Genomic DNA, 18,582 nt, shown 5'->3' on the forward strand with positions numbered 1-18,582 from the left:
AGCTTAACAGGTCTATGCAAATGTATCCAACAGTGTCTGCGGTACCTGGTGTTCCCTGTATGCGATGCTGTGATGAGCACTGAGCGGAAATCTGAGCACTCTGCATACAGGGTAATACAGAATATTCTTTGTGGGATTCCTTCTTCTTCTAATTCTCATCCTTTTAATTAGGATCAACAACAAAATCCCCAAGAAAACCAATGCAAGAGCCACCAGTCTACCTATAACTTCTAAGGCAGCAACCTTGGGGGAGAGCAGCTGACCAGGTAGGCACAACCATGAATAGACCATGTATTTCACTGCCTGAAGTTGAATCATGATCAAGGTCAGTATTTTATATCATGATATATCAGGGTACAATAGTAATTTGGAAAGAGTGCTGCATCTAACTTTGGATTTACGGCATCCTTATAGTGTGGGGACCATGAAAATTGTGCTTATTATTGCAGCTTTGGTCCTTGACATCCATATGCTAGTTTCTAACTGGTGCTCCATATCTACTGATTATAAGTCACGGCACAGAAAACTCTCATAGGTATTATACAATTATATTCCATTGGTAGTCATAGGAATTTTGCCTAATTCATCAGGCTTATGCTTAACAGGTCTCATCACTAAACATGTATTTTGTAGGCTATCACCAAATTTAAAGGCAATGACTGCATAAAAGTATTTGTGATTATATTTTGTAGAAAAAATATTAAATATGATAATCAACACATGTTCATGTTTCCTGATTTTGTCAGTTTATTATTGTCTAAATCCATTGTTCCATCTATTGGGTTTTTTGTTGTTTCCTAACAGCAGGCAAACATGTTATGTTAAAAAAAAAACACCCAGAGCAGAACTCAGGTTAATAGATTTTTAAGTCCAAAGGGATCTATATAATACTTTAGTCTGACCTGAATAAAACAGAGGTTGGAGCTTCCTCAAATTTCTGCCTTGAGTCCAAATCCTCTAGTTGAACTGAGCTGCTCAGGCAGGCAGCAGCCTCCCTTGGCTGCAGCAGCAGTGTGGAAGGATTCTTTCATGGCCCGTGACAAACTGTTTCAGCAGCTACCTCTTCTCACTATTAACATTCTACAACATTAAGCAAGACAAAGTTGATATTGCTTGAGCTTCTAGTCCTCAATCCTTACAGTTTTAACTAATTATTTACAGAAATTAAGACCAATGTTCCCCAAGGGCAAACTTGTGAAGTGCAATGCTTCTCAGCCTATGAGTCACTGCAAGCACTGATGGCGCATGTTATGGGAGGGTCCAGGTTCATGCACCCTACAGATCACTTAGGCTGAAAGTACAGCAAGGCCCCACGATGTCCTGAAGCTCATGGCTGGATACCCTAGACACATTGCCATAGTCATCTTACTCAATATTCCACTATTTATACAACTGCATTTACATCCGTAGGGTGTTTGGCCAAAATATCACTCTGTGATCTTGTGACCCACTAATTATTCTTCAAAAAACCTTTTCAGAAAGACTTCTGCCTAAGTGAGAAGATCCCATCCTGTACACAATGGCCTTCCTTGTTTCTTCCACAGATACATGACTGAACTGTTGCATGTGTTAAAATTCTTACAGGAAGTTTATGTCAAGCTAACCAGGGGACTCTGGCCTGTCTTCTTCACTATTTATCACTCCACTAGTCTTTGTGTCATTTGCAGAATTCCAGCGGTATTGGCAAAAAACCCCAATGAAGTACACAAAACAAAACAAAACAAAAAAAAAAAAAGTTGATACAAGTTCCCAAGAACAAAGAATTAATGGAAAGTAAATTAATGGATGTCTATCAGTTTGCGCCTATACCAAATATGCTTCTATAATCCCTATAAATTAGTTCGTAATCTCATCAGAAATTATGACTCTTTATTAAGAGAGTCACACCATTATCAGCCACACGATTCCCCACATTCCCTGCCACAGAAATCAGTATTTGACTGACAGGCCTATAACCAGGTTATGACATTATACTTCTGAAATATTGGTCAAAAATTTTTTTCTTTTAGTAAGACTTATTGGTTGTTTAAATTGTACAAGTCTGTTTTCTTAAACTTCTGCAAACAATTTATTATTAACTCATAGAGATACTGTTGCAATTCTTTTCGAGCATTGAATCTTTTAAAGATGTACTCTTTGTCTCTCAGGGTTCAAGGGAAACAAAATATTCAGTTTCTTTCATACAGACAAATAGATGAGCCACAGTGAGAAGAATGATCAGATCCATACAGAAGACACTGTGGGACTGGAGCAGAATCTATGTCAACAAATACAGTCCTGAAAAAACCCAAACATTTACTTCTCCTCTACACCATTTTGTTATTCCCAGGTGCATCAAGTCGTTTTGCAATGCTCCTCAAACGACAGATTGAGTAAATCAGTACCTATCTCACGGTTTAGCCTGGGGGTGAATCCGGAAAATAGGAACTTCTTTAGTCCCTTCTCTTAAGACTTTAAATATAAACCAGCTAAAAATCCCCAGAAACTTTCCCCTCAAAATTCTGTTCCATGGATCAGGCATGTAGAAATGTGAGTATTGTCACAGTAAAAATTACTCTGATAGGTCCTGTGACAGAGTAGGGAACTGAAAAGGAAATTCTGGTTTCCAGGCAAGCCTTTATCACTGGACCAGCCTACTTTTTTTCCAGTATAATCCATGTAGTTTGTGGATTGATTGTTCAATCTTCCAGTTATGGGCTATGGGTTTTTATTCTATGCTACTGTTTTTATTCAAAGATCCTTCCTACTACTGACAGTTTTCTATGCACTTTTTTTTTTTTTTCTAATTTCAGTAAACACAGGTCCTCCAAAACACTGTTTCTACCTGTGTCTTTATCTGTTTCCATGTTAGTGATTTTTACTTTTTTTTAATGCCTGCTACATTAAAAAAAAAGATACAATGAGAAGGTAAGTTGTCTGAAGGTTAGTTCAAATGGACTATGACAACTTCAGAGACAAAATTCTCTGCTGACTTTACACCCTGCATAACCCTCAGGGACTACCTCCACTCATTTTCCTGAAGCTGCATCCAGGCTGCTGAGAGAAAAAATAACCATAAATCAGTAACATATTCTGTGGTTTTCTAAGTTCCATCATTGAAACACACTTCAGGGCAGCAGGTGTACTAATGTGACAGAGAAGAGTTTTGCTCATTAACTTCAGTGGTTTAAGTTAGGATAAGATTTGGCCCTAGAGCATTATCTTCTAATCTTTAGATGAAAGCAGGAAAAGCTACTTATGATATACCAGTACACAGAAACAGATGTCAGCTGCTGACCACAAAACAAGTCTTTGATATGCCAAAAAAAGGGAGCGCTTTCCAGAAGTTCCTAATAATTCTCATTCTCAAGCACATCTCTGACTTTCAAAGTGTCCACCTACTGGCATAAGCCCAACTATATAATCTTTTTTTTTTTTTTTTTTTTCATTCTGGGTTATATGTAAACTCTAACCTGTTTCACTTCAGACTGCACATGGATAAATCATTTTCTGCAGTGAAGGATTTTTCAAACTGATCTTATTTAAGAAGTGTTATTGAACTTCAGAAGATGATGAATATATCTTCAGTATCAATCACTTCAGCAAACACCCCATTCTGCAGTCACTACTGTCAATTCTTTACAGCTTGTGTGCTTGTGCTACCAAGTATTAAAAAAAAAATAACCAAAAGAAAAGTACGCTCCTTCTTCAGACACTCTCTCTCACACAAGCCCTTCTTTTGTGTTTTTCCTTCAGCTGAGACCTCATTTCGGGCAGATAGATGGGGAACAAATAGCACAATCCTGTAACCATTGTAAGTATTTTCATCTGTATTTAGGGAAAAAAATACCAACTTCCTGCACACAGACACTTCAGAAGCTACTTTGATGTACTTTGTCAGACAATATATTAATGGAAACAAAGGGGAGATGAAGTGGACCTACGTGAGCAGTTTAGTTCAGATCTGGAGTGCTGCTTGAGAATGTGCTGATTGTCCTCAGTTACTGACCTGTGCAAGTTACTGACTTGATAGGCAAGGACTATCCTGGGGCATGCAAGCAGAATTTCTTTTAGGTGAATGCATATAACCATATGCATTTTAATGTTAGGAAGTCTGTAGCTGCCACAGATTGTGGTGTTTCCCCACCAAATTCAGAAAAACAGTCATTCAGCCCAGTATAGGTTTTATTTCCTGAATACATTCAAAATTACTTGTGCAAAATCAGAGAATACTCATTGGTCTCAAAAACAAGTTTAAAAGATGTGCCTGGATTTTGATAAGAAAAAAAAAATCTTTTTGTTGTTGGGGTTTTTTTTGTTGTTTGTTTTGTTTTCTTCCCATATAAACCCAAAAGCTTCTAACATATTCTAAAACAACCAAGCTAGATGCAGCAGATGAAACCCTCCACTGTGTGGAGACTCAGCACAGGTAGGACTGTTCTGACTTGGCACAAGAGTGAAATCCACTATTTTCTGGTTTTTTTTCCATTAGTGTTGGAAAAGGAGCAAGTTTCCCGCCCGTGCTTGCTGGCTTGGTGTGTTTACAAGGAGGCCTTTTAGCAAGAGCTCGTTGAGAAGAACACCAAGTCATTTAATCACTGGCCACACAAGGAGTTACAGACCAGGCTTGAAGTATTCATGCATCTTTTATGTTATAGCTAGAGATTTTAATCACATCTATGTTTATTCTGTGTTCCTTAATATGTCTAGACAAGAAAATAACTAGAAAGGTAATATGATAGTGACAAAACAGACACTCTAAATGCTTCTCTGTGCTTCTTAAGTAAGGCACTAAAGCTGGCAAAAAAAATGTTTGCTAGAGGTTCTGTTTTCATCATTCACCCCTTGGATGGCATCTGCAATAGCTCACAATGTTAATGGCAGCCTGGCAATTGCTTTGACATGTTTCATTTCTCTACAACATGGTTTTGAAGAATTTGCGTCAGTAATATTCTAACCTGTAATGGCAGGGCCCACAATAACACTAAGGCTCAGTTTGACATACCCATGTATTCCTCTGTGTTTTCCTCTATGCTTCCCAGGTAAGTACTGCACACATATGCACCAGGAAAAAGTATAATTTGAGCTAGGGCAAAGCCCTCGAGGATCAGAGCCATCAATAGTAAGTAACTCTTATCAGTAACAAATCAATGACTTAAAATATGATCCAAGGGAAACAGCTTCTTATTACTAGGACAAAACTCACTTGTCAAAATTCATTTTTATCCCCGTCAGCCCCATTCAGATTGATGCCATCTTTCTGTTACTAAAAGGGTCCATACATTCTACCGACCACCAGCTCTGACAATTCTGCTGAGAACTGCTTTTCCCAGTACATCATTATAAGTTTGCCTTTAAAATGAGTTATAAGTATCTAAGCCTGAAATATGCCAGAACGGCAGTTAAGGAAGTTCAGAGGAAGAGAAAAAGGTGCTAAGCCTGTCAAGCTGAGACAGCAGAGTGTTATGAATGCAGCTACCTAGCAAATCAGTCACGGGAGAAAGTTAAGCAAAAAGCAGCACTCTTCTTGAACTCCACAGTAAATCTGCGTGTGGAGTATTGACTGTCCACCAGAAAAAAAGTTTATAAACTTTTTATTGAGACCATCAGAGAAATTACTATGCGGTAAGCCCCAAAATGCCAAGGTCAGGTAATTCTTTTGAAAAAATTTCCAGTAAAATTGTCCCTACACATTTATAAATTCGCCGAAATAGCACAAAATTTAAAGCTGCACAATGACTCCACTTTGAAAACTAACTGAGAAGCAACGGATTCAGGTTCAGGCAAATACTCAGTACCAAAGTTCGAGCCTGAATAACTGAACAAAAAAAATGCATAAAACATCCAGGTTTTTCTTTCTTCAGAACACATATATCTGAATATACAATCTCTTTCAGACAATACATTATCTCTGATTGGGAAAGGAGGAGGTCAGAGTAACTAATGATCATTTTTTATTGTGGATTTATTACCTGTATAAAATGAGTTGAAGGCCTCATATTAAACTAATGTAAATAGATGTCCAGAGGAAATGCGTTTCAAGCAATCTCTTTGCTGATGGCCTCAGTAAACCTTTCCAAATCCTGGTAACCATAGAGAATACAAAGTCCTTTTACCCTGATGGTGGGTTTTTTTTCCAGATAAACAAATCTATACTTGACAACACATTTTAAGAAAGCAAGCCTCAACCTACAGATTAATGCCTTAGTCTCCCTGGGCTTCAAACTTCATTCACTAGGAAACAATTGGAGGAAAGGCCAGTCAACATGCTAAGGGGAAAACATTCAGCTCTCCAGCAAGTGAACGTCTGGTAGATGTTCAGAGATAATCCATTTCAGGTCTCCCATAGTCATTAGAGAAGGTCAGTTAACCAGTCCCAACAGTTCAGCAATGGATACGTTTGACTTACCGAGGCTTTCGTCTTTCTTTATTTTAAAAAGAGAAAACCAAACTAGTCAGGACCACTGCCCTATCCATAGTGCAGTGCATATCCATATCCCGCTTTAGCTTCCAGGGAGAAAAAAAAACCCCTACAAATCTACGTTCTAGAAAGCGGGTGGCTAAGGAAATTTTGCTTTCCTAGTGGTTTTAATCTGGAGCTAGAAACACACAAGTAGGAAAGCATGTCTGGCTTATTACTATAACATCCAGATGCTGGAATGTTCTTTGTGGCTAAGTTCTCGCTTCATACACCCAGGCTGTAAAATCCTGAACATGAAATACATTGCTCTCCGACCTTTCTATAGAACTAAATGTGATAAAATTGAGCATTAGACCCTTTCAAAATTTTCAAATCAAAGTGCTTTAAATGAGAGATGAATTAGACCATCTGGCTTAGGGAATTTAAATGACTTCCCACTCACATTTGGTATTTAACTATAATTAGACTAATAAATCTGAAACTTTTGACTAGACCAACAAAAATGCCATTACCCCTATTGTCCTGCATTTCTGTCCTTGCACATCACTGTGCAGTTCCAAAAGTACAGCTCTGCTGTTCCCTTGCTCTCCATAGTATATTTTCCCAAGAAGTTGGAAGTTTGAAAAAGAAAAATATTTTCTACACCTGCTATTGGCTCTAAAAAGGAGTAGGATCAAACTTCTCATGCTATACAACTCTATCACCCTGCAGCAGAGCAGCGTGGGGATAAAAAAACCATCGAGTCCTGTTAGGTGTGGACAGCTGAGAACAACTGTCGTGCTGATCTATAGTTGAAGGAACACATGCTGCCCACTGACTCCAGAAGTGGCATGTGATACAAACATGGATCACATATGTTAATGTCTATTATTTATTTGATTTTATAGCACAACCACCTCATCACAGAGGGAATGAATATAAATCCTCCTGTAATGGATATTCATTGCTTCTCAGTATATATATTCTAGACACTGGATAGACTCCTTTGCCAGTAACTTCATTACAGGGTGCTTCCAAATTAACAGAGAAAAGAGTGATTTTTTTTTAAATTTTATTTTTTTAAAGCTCTTTTTAGGCTACTTTCTGTATTTTTTACAGCAATTCAGGTGTAAAAATGTGAGAACTTGTTAATTATTGAGGGCTTAGCTAGACTTCTTTTTCTTGCATTTGACAGGCAAAATCAGCTTCTCAAGGCTGTGAAGTCTTCAATGATAAGATGCTCCTGTGTGTGTTGTCATTTATCTGTCATTTTTTTAACTGCAAAGCACATGAAAGTTCCATTAGGGGCTTTTTTTCAGGATGGTAGAAAAATTAAGAATTTGCTCTCTTACCAGTCCAATGGCAACTCATCAAGCTACCATGGGGGAGACTGAGGTTCAGGAATGGCATTAAAAAATGCCACAGTGAAGGAATCTGACCTCAGAGCAAACATGACCTGCAGCATTTACCTTACAAGGAACTTTATTGGGTACAATCTGCAATATTCAGGTAATAAAGCAAGACTAACTTTTACTCAGGACACATTCTTCAGTTCTTTCTCAGACAAAAATACCGTTTGCCAGACAACAAGGAATTACTTGCAAATTGTGTAAAGGCTTCGGCATTTTGCTTGAGTCACAAAAATTTGTAGAGAATAGGCAAAAAAATCTGGCATCCCATAAATCATTCTTTTCATTGGAAAAAATACAAAAAGAGTTTCTTCTTTTATCCTTAAGCTGCCACATCACATTGTAACTACAGACTTAATCAGAGATCTCGCAGCATGCTGCCAGTCTATCTCAGTCCCTGCTGTCACTAACAAACACATCAGAAGTGTGGAGCTACTCAAATCCTGATTCTCTTTATTGCTTAGCCACAATAACCTTTCTTTCCCGACAGCTAACATACAATAAATATTTAAGGTACCTAATAAAGACAGACAGCACACACACACACCAAAAAAAAAAAAAAAAAAAAAAAATCAAAGATTTGTCTAGCCTTTTCCTTAATACTGGCTAAGAACCTGCTACTGAGAGTCCTGGTGTCAAAGAAATGGGGAGAGGAATGCTCTCTCCTGTCACTGCGCTTCCTAGTGACATTTGGTTCAATATTGCTGGGTGAATTTCAAATTTCTTTTGTAAGCAGCCCAACGAACTTACAGCTATCTTCTCCTGACTGGTGAATTAAAACAAAGTTTTGAATCCCAGATTTATTTTAAGGTCAGTTCTGTAGTAAAATAAATCAAGTAGTAGGGGAAATAAGCTGATTACTAAAACTATTAGCAGGCAGCATACATAGACACAAAACATGGAAAACTTAGCAGTAAGTTTCACAAATATGGAAATTGTAGAAAAATGCAACAACTGCTCTCTAAAAGAAAAAAAAGATCAACAAGAAGTATCAATATAGTAACAATTATGATTTAGAATAAAGTTTTGTTGGACAGTAGTGATGCATGGACTGTAGTAACCCTTGACAAGTGCAGCAGTTTGCTTGTATTTTTAGGTTAAAAATCATAAATGTCATACGCTATAAAGAACAGTTCTATTTTTGGGGAGGGAAGTCTTGTGAGTTTATTTATACCAACTTTTGGCCTACCAATTCTCTCAAACTTCTTTCTGGAACACTCACCTCCCTCCTATATCCCCTGTCTCCACCAAAAAAGAAATGAAAAACAACCCCCCTCCCAAACACAACAAAACCAATGAAACTCCTACCAATGTCTCCTCATCCAGGTCTTACGCATTGCTCAGGAGCACAGTCACCATATTCTCATAGTATTTAAAACATCTTTCTTCTCTTTTAAGAACTTTGTGTAAAAGCCACAGCACAGTCCTGAGCTGAAAATCCCATCCAAATGAACTAGTTAGTAGGCTATTTGGCCAACTTTCATTTTTTTCCTGGGACACCACTCTTCAAAAAAATAAAAATATTGAATTATAATTCATAGCTCGGCCTTCAAAAATTGAGTCTATCTAGCTCGTGGGATTTCCTGACTGGGAAGAATCTGTTCATTAATTCCTAATAGACAATATTATCTGGAATTCACCGAGGGCAGAAGTTCACATAAAATAGCAACAGATGCCTGCTTTACATATAAAGCAGTTGGTTATTCTGATGTGTGTTACAGCAACACATGGATGCCCCAGAAAGATCGTGGCTCCATTTCAGTATGTGGTATTTAAATAATGTGGCCCTGAATAATGCATACTGTCTTCCAGTAGTCTCTAACAGGAAATAGATGAGGAATAAAGGTTTTCATGTGCTAAAACCCATCTAAGATCAATGAGAAACAGTGAATGGAAAATTATTTTCTGATTTTCATTTCCCAGAATCACAGAATGGCTGAGGTTGGAAGGGACCTCTAGAGCTAATCTTGTCCAATAGTCTGCTCAAGCAAGATCACCTAGAACAGGTTGCCCAGGACCATGTTCAGCTGGCTTTTGAGTGCTTCCAAGGATGGAGATTTTACCACCTCTCTGGGTTCATTTCAGAGCTCTGTTCTCCAGACACATTATGAAGCTCACTTTAAAAAAAAAAAAAAAAGTAAAATGGAAAGTAATTTGTGATCTTTTAACTTCTAATGAAAAATAAAAATAAAATAAAAAAAAAAACCAAATTATTTTGTTGTGAGTTTTTAATTGTTTTTAGGGCATTCACTGATGGTCAAGATTTTAACAAGATTAGTGGTCTATATGATCAGAAGCAGAACTCAAATACAAATAGAACATTGATAGGTTTTTCCAAGCTATTGCAGAGCATACGTTTAATATTTAATACACTAACACTTATGCAGTATTTTGCACATGTTAAAAGCAAAATGGGCAATTAAGCAACTATTTAATTTTACCAAAATCTGGAACATATGCTACATTATAAAAACTTCAGTTACCACAGTTATTATTTTTTATTGATTTCTTTGTCTAGAGACAAGGCCTTCCTGTTTGTGTATTGCAAAGGAGAATTTATGATCACTCTTTTCTAAGGAAAAAAAGCTAAATTTTTATCTTCTGGGTAGCAAACATATACATGTAATATTCTGTTTGTTCTGTTATCTAGTGTTCATCCAAGAGTAGTCACTACCACAGCCTTCTTGGAATCATCTCTTTATTGAATAAATCCCATTCTGAAGTTAGTAACCAAGCATTATCCTTGTCTACTGAAAATTTTCATTAGACACTGCCTTCACAGATAGCATTAATCATAAACCTGATCCTACCCCTGAAAACTCAAAATTAAAAAAATAATGGAATTACTTTTTAATTATATTGAAAAGAAGTTTCATACTTTTTCCTCAAAAATGAAGATGATAAATGATGATAAATTTTGGTGTCCCAGAGGTACTCTAATCAATATACCTACATCTGCAGAGTGCAGGGAGACACTTACTGACACTTTTGTGGAATGACATCTCAGAAACTATTCTATATCTGCATGCCAAATCAGTATTTTCCAGTGGACTACAGACTAGCAACTGAGAAAGACCAAATCCTAAGAATAAACTAGTGTAAAACATCACCATCACTATGTGAAACACCTTTGGTCATTACAAGCAAGAAAGCAAATGTGAAAAGGAAAGGGGCAGGATCAGGGGGGAAAAAAGGTCTTTAAAGGAAATTTTACAATTATTTTATTGGTAGAGTCCTGTATCTGAACAAACAATTTCCTAAACATGCATACAAAAAAGCAAATCTGAAGGCAGTACTAATCTTCCTTCTCTTCCATGCACTGATGCTCACATTCAGTCTTTTATAAATGACTACCCAAAATAAATAAAGAGCTCAAAAGGGCTAAATAAAAACAACTAACTCTTAATAATTCTAGGGACAGATCTGTCTCCTTTCTCTACAAGGTCCCTGTGGGGACATAAAAAAAGATTTGACCCGAGTTGAACTTGGCTTTGTCCCTAGATACAGGCTGTACACATTGAAGAAATGCACTTAATCTGAAATGAACAAGTGCCAAATGAGAAAGTTTTGACTGTAAGAAGTAAAGAAGTTTGGCAGCTATTGAAAACTTTTAGGTCTGGAAATTGTAAGACAAGGTTTCCAGATGAGATTTGCAGTGTTTCCTAGCATTAGCAAGGCTAACAATAAATTCAAGTTAGTTCTAACACTACCAGCACAGTCATTATGGCATTATACTACTTCCATTATGGAATCTGGCAGATGGTGGCAAGTGCCACCCACAGATTTTTTTTTAAAAAATGAAATTAAAGTAAGTATGAGATGTAAATTTTTGTATGTTTATACTTTGCCCTCTAGAAGAAAAAAAAAAAAAAAAGGAAAGAGAGAAAGAAAAAGTAACAAAATCTCTTAAAATTGCTTTAGAGGCATTAATTACTTTTTTCCCAGTAATAAAAAAGTCAAATAAATGAGTTGCAAAGAAACTTTTAGCATTTAACCAAGACTGAAATAAAAAGCCAGGTCTAACAGGAGTGGGGTATTAAATGATTTCTCATGAAAAAATAATATTACATTTGAACTGCTATAAATGTCTTTTTCTTCACAAGCATGTTAGACTAACTTATCAGTGACTCCTTTATGCCAGTCAAATGCTATTAATGTCAAAAAACTTAGTGAAAGGAAAGCTTTGTATTTTTACATCCATTTTTTAATACTACTGGATGAGATTCTTAAGTAAGATGTTACACAGAATATCAATTCCAGCCAATAGGTCATACAATTTCCCCCCGCAACGATGATCCAGATGTGGCTTTCCCACTCCTGATAGTCAACCAATAAAAGAAAAGGGCAATAAGCCCCCTAGGAGCTCTTGCCTAACACTACGTTTCCCTTTCAAGAATTTACAATAAAGGTCAACAATGGCAAGATGTATGGCCTGATTGTTTGGACTTTTTATAAAGCATTTGACAAATCTCCACAATTTGACAAGCCTTCTTTCAAGGAACAAGCCGGAGGAACAAGCATGAGAGCAAAGAAAAGGTAGTGTAAGAGGGAAGAAAATACAGTGTGAAGTACTTGTAAAAACATTTACTTTCTGAGTCACTTGCTAGTTCCCAAGGAGTATGAAGTTGGCCATCTGCTGCTGCTGGTCAAATCATATGTGAAGGGTCTTCTGCTGAAAGAGATCTGTTGAGCATATGAAATATTGAGACCAAGAGCAACCTTGGAGTTTCCTGACTGCTGTAGTAATTCTTAGAAGACTGGAATTATTTAGTGGCAAAACAGATGCAATGAAGGTGGGGAATAGATCTAGATGCATGGAGAATTGACTTGTGCAGCAGATAGGATTAGCTGTGATGATTTTCAATAGATAATAGCCAACGAGAGAACAACAGTGAACGGGCTCTTCACAATGAAAAAGGACTCTCCCCACTGAAGTCACATTTGAAAAAGGGAACAACACATTGCAGTTTGGCATAGTGAGAGGAGGTATAATTAAAAGTCATCCCTGCTCCCTCTGTAGTGAAGATCATTTCTTCAGAGGATGTGTTGATTGCTTCATGAGCCTGCTGAGAAGAATGTCACTTGAAGGGTGACTCATAGGACAGGAAGGAGGTGTAAAAGCTTTGTTTTGGTTCTCTCCAACAGCTTCAAGGAGGAAAGTCAGGATCTGCTATATGCTTTCATAACTCAAAGAAGACTGGAAACCATTTTCTGGAGCAAAACACCTGAGCAATGGCTACAAGCATAGCTATAGGAGTTCATTTTCTGCAAAAAGAGGCAGTCTTATTAATGTTGTTAATGGCTGGGGTTTTGTGCATGGATAGCCCATGTGTTGATCTTCTGAATTTACTTCAGGGAAGAAATTACAGCACCTTATCTAAAAACAGTATTTGGTCTGGTAAGATTCAGAGGGAAGAGCTCAGATGACCACTACAATTAGATCATACACTGAAGAATATGCTGTTGCTCTGGACAAACAGAAAAGTAACTATTGTCATAACTATTCATTATTTTCATTTGTTTCCTTCTTTATTATTTGCCAGGTAGCATTTGCTAGATAGCACAGCTTAGGCATTTTACTAAGTGGCAGCTGTTATGGTCTTCCATAGGGTAAAGGTAAGCCCAATGGACATCGGTGCCTCTGATTCAATGTGTCCCATTTTAGATATGTCAATATTCTTATACTGAATCAATGAATACCTTTAGTAGCATGTGACATTGCTCCTCCAGAACTCAAGGGAATTTGAAAAATTGTAAGGCACCTATGATTTTATTGTACTCTGTCATATCCCCACTTATAACCTTTACTCCAGGACTGAGCATCCCAACCTTTTTATCTTCTTCACGTGAACCAATCTTACCTTTGATTATCCTCGTCATCCTTTCCTGTAATTTTTTTACTTTGGAAACAGGGAAGACACAGAGATTAGCACAGAGAAGGAGCAGCATGTGCTTATACAGTGACATAAATGATGTTCATTGAGGTTTGTTCTTTATTTCTTTCCATTCTCCCCAAAATAATTCCTGATATAATTGGCTTTCTTTGACTGTCATTGAGCATTCCAGTGATGTTTTCAAAGAACTTTGTGTATAAATCTCTTCTAAGTCATTATCCACTTCTGAACCATTAATATTTAATTTAGATCTTGTCATGTATGTAAAGTTAGTGCCTAAACACGATTTTAGATTTCAGAGATGGGGGGAAAAAAAATCACCTTCCAAACATGTATTGCTGAGCGAAAAATTGTAAAGCTACAAGCAGTCTATGAGGTGGACTGTGAAAACCTGGAAAGGATTTTGGCACTGACAAATAACTTAGGCCAGGATGGAACATAACATTGGATCACATATCTCTGCCTACCTGTAGCTGATATGCTTACTGTTTAACTTCCAGCGGGGATGATTTCAAAATTTAAAGTCACCTTGAAACTGCATAATTTAGCTCATCTCTAGCAATATAGCTGTGAAAAAAAAATCAGGGAGCTCTGGAAATTTCATGTGGTATGGAATATCCCTTTGGCCAGTTTTTCAGCTGTCCTGGCTGTGCCCCCTCCCAGCTTCTTCTGTATCCCCAGCATCCTTGCGGGCAGGGCAGTATGAGAAGCTGAAATGTCCTTGACTTAGTGTAAACACTGCCTAGCAACAACCAAAATATCAGTGTGTTATCAACATTCTCATCCTAAATCCAAAACATAGCACTATACCGCTACTAGGAAGAAAATTAACTCTATCCCAACCAAAACCAGGACACTTCCCTTTCTTTATTTTTCTAACAATAGCTGGACGAAGAACACTTTAAAAGTGAAGTTAACAAGCAAAACCAGAAACAAACCTCACAAGTACAATATTTATCTCTTTTTGAGATAGATAAAATGGTAGGGAAAAGCAGCTAGCTATTCTGTGCTTATAGTCCAGCCAGGAGAAATGGAAAGTTGACACACCTGACACAGCAAATGTGAAGTACAGAGCCCAGGGAAGCCACTGTTGTGGGATCATCCAGTTTGCATAACCTCACTACGCAAAATCTTTCCCTTTCTTCCATCACGCTTGGGCAAGCAGCAGCAGCAGCAGCACTACCATAAAGCCCTTAGGCTTATGCAATTCCCCTTCAGCAAATCTTTACTCTGCGGCAGAGCTGATCCCTCTGTGGTCAGGTCTCAACATAACTACATCAGCTATAGGTCTCAACATAACTACAGGAGCATGGAGAAGGACAACACAGCGATGAGACGTGCCAGGCAGTAGAGGTTTCTTGAAACCTTGTGCTGCTCGTGATCGTGACATTCACGCTGTTGTGTCAAAGGCGATGGGGGCTGCATGGCCGTGGCAAGGTTCCTGTCTGCACGTAGAAAGAAAAAGACCTATCCCTGTACAGCAGCAAATAATAGGAATTTTATGCAATTTTATTCCTGTTGTTGAAGATTAAAAAAGTCTGTCTTTTTTTTTTTTTTTCCCCCCATTGTTACGTAGTGGTGTTCAAGGAGCAGTGGAGTGGGAGAGAATTTAAGATAAATTGACCTCTAATTAACAGTAAAAGACATGTATTACAGATTTGAAAGGAGTGGGGAAAATGCTTCTTTCACTTACTTTCTCAGAAGAATTGAAATTCGAATATGGCCAGAGAACAGTTAACCAGGCAGCTAGTGCTTATGTTACAAGTCATTTCTACGAATCATAGGAGTGAACTGTAAATTAGGGCATCTACTCACTACCTGTTTCGCCTTAGGACATACCTTGTGCAAGCACTGACATTTCTTTTATCTTTACAAAACTGATACAGGAAATTTACTTAGATGGCAATGCTTTTTCTGCCAGTATTGCTGATTCAAATGAAAGTTACTCTGTAGAGAGATAAAACAGTAATGCAATTTCTACTACATAAAAAATCAAGCTATCTTAATGGGCAAGATATACAACTTTTAATGGCATTATTCCACTTTTACATCAGAATCTAAGTAAATTACCATTTATATAAACAACTCTGGATAATTCCCTGCACTGAGTCAGGCAAGCATTTGTAATGGATGTAGTAGATTACATCTGGCAAACACCTGCTATGCACTACTACTGAGGAACTCTAACCCGCCAGCAAGATGTCCTCAGCTTCTAGGCTGGTCAGCAATTCCTACAGATGCTTTGTGCCACAATACCACTACGGGAGCTGAAGTCCTCTCAGCACTCACGTGTAATTTCTGATGTGAATGATATGTTATAGAGCTACATAGCCTGACAAAAACATGTGTGGGGGGAAATTATGAGGGGAAAGAGCAGCATGAGCAATGAACTTAGAATCCTTGCACTTTTATTCAGTGATAGGATCAGTCAGCTATTCAAATACATAGATGCTGCCCCAACAGAGTCTCATTCTAATTTTTCTCCTGCCTTCCTTTCCTTTGAGCTCGTCTTACTTAACACAAAATAAATACACAAACTTCCATATAGATACAACTGTGCTTTTCCGGTAGCTGCCACAGATGTTAGAGCAATAAGAATTCTTGAGACAGTTTTTAACCATTTAAACCTCAATTTTAAAATGTATGCCTCATGTGAACAAAACATCTTTTTATAGTAATTTTTTACTTTGGGGGATTTGGCTTGGATTTATATTGGTAACCTCTTTAAAACAATCTCTAGATCTTATTTTCTTCAAGAGTGAAAGTTTACACTAGAAAACATAAAAAACTTCAGACAACAGATTTTCAATTGAAACATGTTCAGTTCCTTAGCACTAATGCAGCACAATGGAATAGACAGAAGTGTACTAAAACTGAGCAAGTCCTGAAGTTTTGCATGATGCTCAAAACCAGTCAATTTTGAATTATGGTATGCTCTCAAATAACTGCATTATTCTTGAGAAATAAGAGAAAAGAATCACAGCATCATGGCTGCAAAACTGAACTCTTACTATACATTGCTGTTGCTGGGAACCTCAGTAATCTTAGCTTTTCAACAAAATCAACAAAGTATTTTGTTAATCACTACTCTGTTCTAACACCCCAAACTCGGTGTGGCCCTCCAGCCCCTTAGGCACATGGAAACCAAACAGAAGCATTACAGTTGCAGTAGAAGAGATCCAATCTCCTCCTCTTCACAGGGACTAAAGTCTAGCAGACAACTTAATCTCACCGAGGTGTCTCAGTACATAAGCCTATGAGGTAAATAAACTACAAGAAGGGAAACGAATTTTGAGTCTACCTAAAACCAAGCATCTGATGTGAATAGCAAGGCCTATAGAGCATACTCTCATGCCCTGTGCTGGGTACAACCAGCTCTTTTAAAACTGCACTTGCCTGATGAGCAGTATAATGACCCGAATTGCAGAGATGTGTTGTTTTTTGTTTGTTTTTGTTTTTTTTTTTTTTTTTTTAATTCAGCAGCCTGTGGAATGTTCTGAGTTGACAAAGCAGCTGTGAATGCCATGGGCAGACAGGGACAACAGGCCACCTCTCTGTCCATCTTGATTTTAACTGATAAATTTCAACCATCTTGGCAAAAATGGTTACAGACATGAGCATGAGTTTTGTGGATAACCTTGTCTGAAGTTTTAATCAAGTTTTTCTATGGGGTCATGTGGAAAGCTGGTGAAGAGATGTAAAATGCTCTGCATTACTACTAATGTTAAAACATAAGAGATTTATTTAAATATAGGCACACACATTTCACTTGTAAAACTCACCTTCAAGAGGACAGAGAGATATTGTGCAGCAGTCTCTTTTTCAGGATTTGGTTCAATTAGCATCTGAAATACAACAAAAAATTCAAGCAAAGGTTTCATCTTTTAGGCTAGGCAACTGTTTCCCGTACTTGCTCTGGTTTCTTAATTTCAATGAGTACAATGACACTGGCTCAGTGCAGATCTACTCATGGCAAAGGGTTTCCCTATCACTTCAGCATGTCCAATATGGTGCTTGCCTTCAGGAGCAGGTTGGGTTGGGTTTTTTTAAAACTTTTGATATTTTAATTTTAATTACTTACCCAGTAGTAACTAGATAAGTTGGAGATTCTTCCAATCCATTTATTCCTCTTCATGTTTCTCCCGATCTGTTTCTTCAAACAGAAACTTGGTGACAAACTACCTAGTGTCCACTGAACTAGCTGAAATCAAATTGTGGATGATTTGCTACTAATATATTTACATTAGTGGTAAAAGAGTAAAAAGGATTACTGTATTTCAAATAAATTTGTGCTGTCGCAGCTCTATTTAAATCCAATTTTTAAAAGCTTTTAGTAATTAGAAATACATATACCATTCTAATGAAGAAACCTTGTAAATACAGATATTTTATAATTTCCTATGAAGCATAAAATTAATCCACTGTCCGATAAACCTTTATTATTCCACCTGGGCACTATATTTCTTGATAATAATAAAAGAAATCCAGTTCTTGTCCGTGTGCACAAAACAAGTAAAAATTTTGCTGTTGTCATTATGGTCCATCTTCCCCGATCTTGTATAATCATCCTATTTTTATACAAGCAAACTAATGGCACTAGCTCATCTGCTTTGAAACTAAGCATACCTGTGTGGCTTGATGTGAAATATTCCCTCTGAAGACTATATAATAATCGATTTCATTGAACTCGACATTCCTTTTCAATGAATCTGAGAATTACAATTCCACGCATTCTCAGGAGAGCACAAGGATTAATCACTGTGTCTGAAAATCTCCAAATTTATATCAGTATCTTTGCATATTTTTAAGTACATATATAAGTGCACAATTATAAGATCAAGAAAAAACAACAACAGATAGTGACACTGTAAAAAAAATGAAGTTTTAAAATCAATGGGCT

Source organism: Balearica regulorum, chromosome 4, assembly GCF_011004875.1.
Source record: "Balearica regulorum gibbericeps isolate bBalReg1 chromosome 4, bBalReg1.pri, whole genome shotgun sequence".
NCBI classification, from domain to species: Eukaryota; Metazoa; Chordata; class Aves; order Gruiformes; family Gruidae; genus Balearica; species Balearica regulorum.